Source organism: Pteropus medius, unplaced genomic scaffold (genome assembly GCF_902729225.1).
Source record: "Pteropus medius unplaced genomic scaffold, Ma_sr-lr_union100, whole genome shotgun sequence".
Taxonomy (NCBI): domain Eukaryota; kingdom Metazoa; phylum Chordata; class Mammalia; order Chiroptera; family Pteropodidae; genus Pteropus; species Pteropus medius.
In genome coordinates, this window is record NW_024356249.1 from 2135935 (window position 1) to 2141934 (window position 6000).

The window sequence follows — 6000 nt, forward strand, 5'->3', positions numbered from 1 at the left end:
TCACAGCACTTTCCGATGCTCTTCAAGTGTCCCAGTTTGGACACCTTGTCCTTAACCTCTGACCTCTTCATCACCTGACAGAAACCAGGCGTCTGAAGGTCGTAGAATTTGGAGATCTTTTCTTTTTTTTTTTTTTGATATTCCTTATCTTTCTTAATCCTTCTGTTGTACGTGACCCTGGTAGCTACTTCATCTTACTTGGACTTTTTTCCTCTGGCTTCTATGGCATTTTAACTGATTGAATCAATCCCCTTACCTCTTATCTCTTTTACTGGGTTCTGTTCTCTGCTCACCCTCTGCTACTTTCTTTTCTACAGTAGGTGTCACCAACTTTCCCTGCTGAGCTAGCTGTTCTTATAATCTACCAAGAGCTCTGTTAAATACTTAGTGACTAAGAAACCACTAAGGAGAGGTGTGGCATCAGCTCGTCAAATACCGTCTGGTATATAGTTAACAGCGAGTCTCCAGGGAAATAATATGTAACCTCAACCCCAACCCATCCCCACACAGACCACTCTGCCAATTGCTTACCTGAATGGTTTTCAAGTTTTCTAAGTCATAAACCCTTTTGAGAATCTGAAAGCCGTTTACTCTCTCCCTGGATCAAAATACACGTGAACAAACATTTGAAATTAATGACAGGGTGTTCATGTCCCAACACTCGAAGCCCGTCCTTGGACCACAAAGTTGACACCTTTGCTGAAAGAATCAGGTGCCACCGGCATGAGGTTTTGCACAGTCCAGCTTCAGTCTACTTCCAACATCAACATTGACTCAGCACCAACCATGCCGGGAACAAGGCGCTGGAGAAAAAGAGCGGCACTCTCCCTGGGGAGCGGGACAGAAACGTTGGTGCGGCAGAAAGAGCCAACCCCAAATGAGTAACACGGGCATCGCAGCCCCAGGAAGGTGAGACTGGGCGCTCGAAAGGCTGGCTGGGCTTCTTCACTGCATCTCCCGTCACCTCTACACGAACCTTCTACAAAATCAGACTGATCGGCTTCTGCTACGAAGGGCAATATGTCTATATGCCATCTTTTAAAATGAATTTTTAGGAAGCACCTGTTTTTTTATGTTGTTTAAATTTTGTGTGTGCATGATAAAATACACACACCATAAAATTTACCCTCTTAACCGTTTTAAGTGTAGAGTTGAGTACCGTTCAGTATGTTCACATGGTGCCTTGTCTTGATTCACACTTGTCTGTAGCACCCGTTTTTAACTTGCAACTTTCTGAATCTTAATTTTCCTTCAAGCCTTGGCCAAGCACCATCTAGTCCAAGAAACCTTTCTCAGCCAGCCTTTCTGGCACCCCTCCGTCTTACCTTTCTTCGGTAGCAATGCCGGTATTACTCATTTGGTGTTAGCTGTCTCGTACCTATGTTTACGTCTCGCTCCGGAGGGAGAGTGTTTGCTCTCTTTGTCCAGTGCCTCGTTCCTTGCATGGTTGGTGCTGAGTAAATGTTGATCATGTTAGAAAAGGTAGAAGGAAAATGGGAGAGCGGAGGGTGGGCAAAGCAGGCTGTGTCTCCCCGACCCTACCAGCGACCCTTCACCTCGCATAACGCAGCGCCGCCTCCTGGGGTAAATGGCCCGCATATCTGGCTGTCCGGCCTGAGCGCATCATCCTCTCAGGCTCTTCGTAGAGCTGTCAGCTGTCCCAGAGAGCTGAGCTCCAGTGCACAGGGAGCTTCTTGCTCCAGTACAAATGCCATGTCGTTCAGGCTGCTATCTTTATTTTGTTTATTTTATTTTTTTTCAATTACCGTTGACATTAGGTATTATTTTATATTAATTTCAGGTATACAGCATAGCTATTAGACATTTATATAATTCACAAAGTGATCCCCCTGATTAGTACTCACCTGGCACTATTCTTAGTTGTTGCAGTATAATTACAATATTACTATATTTCCTGTGCTGTGTTTTACATCCTGGTGACTATTTTGTAACTACCAATTTGTACTTCTTAATCCCTTCACCTTTTTCACCAGCCCCCAACCCCTCCCCCCATCTGATTACCATCAGTTTGTTCTCTGTATCTATGAGTGTTTTCGTTTTGTTTGGTGATTTATATTGTTCTTTAGATCCCACGTATAAGTGAAATCATATGGTAGTTGTCTTTCTCTGTCTGACTTATTATATTACCCTACTTAGCATATTACCCTCTAGATCCATCCATATTGTTGCAAATCGTAATTTCATTCTCTTTTATGGCTGAGTAATACTCCATCGTATAATGTACCACGTCTTTATCTAATCATCGGTCGATGGACAGGACATTTAAGTTGCTTGCATACCTTGGCTATTATACATGAAATGTCCTTCTTTGCCTTTTGTTTTGAAATCTATTTTATCTAATATAAGTATTGCTACTCTAGCTTTTTTTTTTAATTGCTATTTGCGTGAAATATCTTTTTCCATCTCTATTTTTAATCTGTGTCTCTTGATCTGAAGTGAGTCTCTTGTAGGCAGCATATATATGAGTCTTGTTTTCTCCTCCATTCAGCCACCCTGTGTCTTTTGATTGGATCAGTTAATCCATTTACATTTTAAGTACTGATAGGTATGTGGTTATTGCCATTTTATTATTAATATTTTTGATCTTTTTTTTTTTTCTTCTTAAGTCCCTTTAACATTTCTTATAATCCTGGTTCGGTGGTGATGAACCAAACTGCTTTTTCTTGTCTGGGAAACTCTTTATCTTTCCTTCAATTCTAAGTGATAGCCTTGCCGGGTAAAGTAATTTTGGTTGTAGGTCCTTGCTTTTCATCACTTTGACTATTTCATGCCAGTCCTTTCTGGCCTGCAAAGTTTCCATTGAGAAATAAATCAACTGACAGTCTTATGGGAGCTCCCTTGTAGGTAACTAATTGCTTTTCTCTTGCTTTTAGGATTCTCTCTTTGTCTTTAACCTTCGGCATTTTAATTATGATGTGCCTTGGTTTGGGCCTCTTTGGGTTCATCTTGTTTGAAACTCTCTGCGTCAAACTGTTATTTTTATCCCCACTGCATGATTTTACCTTGACTGTCCTGCTTCCTTCTGCTGCCATTCCGACTCTCTTCATCTCTCTCAGCCCCCTGGTGCCCCACCTCCCTGGAGTTTTCCTGATTACCCTGCCCGGAATGCTCTTCCCCTTTACACTTCTAGAGCTGTTCTAGGTAGACCACACAATCTGCCCCAGGCTGACCGATTTTACTGCTTTACTTTCTTCTCTGGTCGTTTCTGGCTAAGTTATCATTTCCTCAGTTAAATCGTGAGCGTCCGAGGACGCAACAGACGTTTAATCAAGACAGCAGATTTACCTTCCCATGTGGCTTCTTGTACTTTTAGATTCAGGGTCATCTTCTTTTTCCTTTTTCTTAAATGTCCTGATCATTTCTGGTGACCAAGTTTGTTTCGGTATATATCCAGAATAAATAAGATTAAATATGAAATACTGATGTTTATATATGTGAACGTAGATGGTCCAAATCACTTGTGGTTATATATGTGTGTTATTACATATAACATATGTAATATAAGTTATACATAACAAAGTTACATGTAAGTATTACACACGCACGCACGCACGCACACCCTGATACTTGAAAGGGATGCTGTGCCCGAGCAGCCAGTGGTGTATTTTTTTCCTTGTCATAATGTAATGCTTCATATGCGCTCACCAGTTTAACAAGTGCTGTCCTATTCACTATCTTTATCCCATTCACGTCTTTATAAGGTAGGCAGGGCATGTGGTTCTGCTCCTTAGATGTGAGACAGGCTCAGAGAGGATAAGTGGTCTGTCCAGGGTCACACAATCTAGTAAGTGACAGAACCAGGACTAAGTCACAACCCAGACCTTTTGACTTAACTCCAATCTTTTTTTCATTATGCCATGTGGCCTTTTCTCTTTTCACTGAATCTTGTCCCGGGCTTACTTCCAAGCTATAAATTGTGCCATTGCTCTTCCCTTTTTCGGGGGCCAGAGTCCAGGAGGGTGAGCAGACCTGTCAGACGCCGTGAGGCTTTGTGTGAAAACTGCCTCCAGCCCCACACCTGCCACTTGACCGAGTGCTCCAGACCCGTGGGAGCTGCCTGGCCCCCACACCTTGGCCTCTCTGCAGTGCCTTCTGCTCTAGCTTTGCCCTTTGAAAAAGCACCTCTTCCCTCTTTTTTCTGGTCCTTCTGTCTGAGGCTCGGGAGGATTCTGCCTCCTGACAAACTCTTGCATCATCATCTCTTTCCTCCTTCCGGGCCCCTCGATAGCGGAGATGTGATTACTTCCTGTGCCCACCTTAGCCAGCTCTGCCTCTGTCTTCTTTACTGAGGTCCCTGCTCTTCACCTTCTTTCTAATGAATGCTCCATTCCCTCCGAATGAGAGTCTTGCTTCTAAAATGCCATTGGCCAGCTTTTCGCTGCCTGCTATTGCCCTCTGTCTGATTAAAGAAATAATTTCTTTTTGCCCTGTTAGAAATTAAATAAAAAGTAGCAAAATCACTTGAAACTATCTCAAATCCCTTTTATTATAAAGAAGTTGTCATCACATAACTTCGTCATCAGTGAAATGCTGATAAAGGGCTACCCTTTTGTGTGGATTTTAATGGAGTCATTGTACTTAGGTAAAAACCTTACATCCAAGGACTTCAAAGGCCTTTGTTTTGTTTAATAGTTATAAAGCCCTAAAGAGTGACATCAGGATACCATAGCTTGACTGTGTGTGTGTAGGTGTGTGCATTTGCTTATTTATTTAGCATTTTGTTTTCCTAACTTCACCATAGGAAGTTTCAGGAAGCTAACAGTTTTGCACTTGATTCCCATAAGAAATAGTCCCTAAAGAATAGCATACACGACTTGCCTTTGTTTCGTAGAATGAAGATGTTAATGGATCTGTCTATATGAGACAGAACTGCCGCTCTGGAGCCAGGTGGCTGGAGCTGCAGGTGAAGCAGCAGACCTTCCCCAGCTGCCTCACAGTCGTGGAATAGGTTTTATCATTGTTTGCACAAGTAGCTGTGTTCACATGGAAGATGATACTGTGAACAAGCTCTTGGAGGGACTGTAAATGCTGCATGATCATCCAGATTGCCATTTAACAGAACTTTTGAGAAAAAACCTATGTCATGACTGAAGGGAAGTCCCTCATCAAGTTAAAACAAGTCCCAAGCCCCCCGAATACAACCCGCACTCCTGGCCATCACTTATTTGTTGGCTGTTGAAACAGCCTCTGGATAAAGGGAGCGATCAGTTTAGAGAAGAACCTTTTAGAGAAAAGACTGACAAGAGTGTCCCATAGGAACGACACATTGCTGTCCCCCTTCCCACGTCCACCTGCCCTTTGGCTTCGTCACAGCCTGCGTACCTTCTTACCAGCTCATTTTAGGCTGCAGGATTGTGGTGGTTCTAATAGACAAGGAGACTTTTATATCACTTTTCTCCTTTTACACCCCCTGCTCTCCCTGCCAAAGAATCAGCTCACGATTTGGCCTTTTGCATGGTACTTCTGGACTCAGCAGGGGGAGACAAAGTTCCAAAGACTTTGCCTGCCCTGTACTTTTCAGCACCAGAAAGTGCCACATGTTCTTTATTTTATTATTACTTTATATCTGTTTGTTTTAAAATCCTGCTGGCTAGTTACTCTCTCTGAAGTTCTCAGTACCCCCAACCCCCAGCCTCCTGTCGGGGCTAATGACAGCCTGTTTTACTGAAAGATCAAGGTTACTTGTATTTTCTCCACTTGGACAGTTCTCTGTCTCTCAGAGGAATTAACTTCACTCTAAGTCCCATTCCCTTTGGTTAGTTTGTCTCCACCTTTCCCTCCAGCTTTTTAAAATTTTATTTTTATATTATTTTATTATTTTATGTTATTTTTATTTCATTTTTAGTCTTAAAACTCTGCAAGTCTCTCAATTGAGACCTTCAATCATCCCGTCCATGCCTTGCTGCTAGCATTCGTTCTACCATGAATAGTGAACAAATTCTCCAAATGGATGGTCTACCCAGCAAACCCGGATGGTCT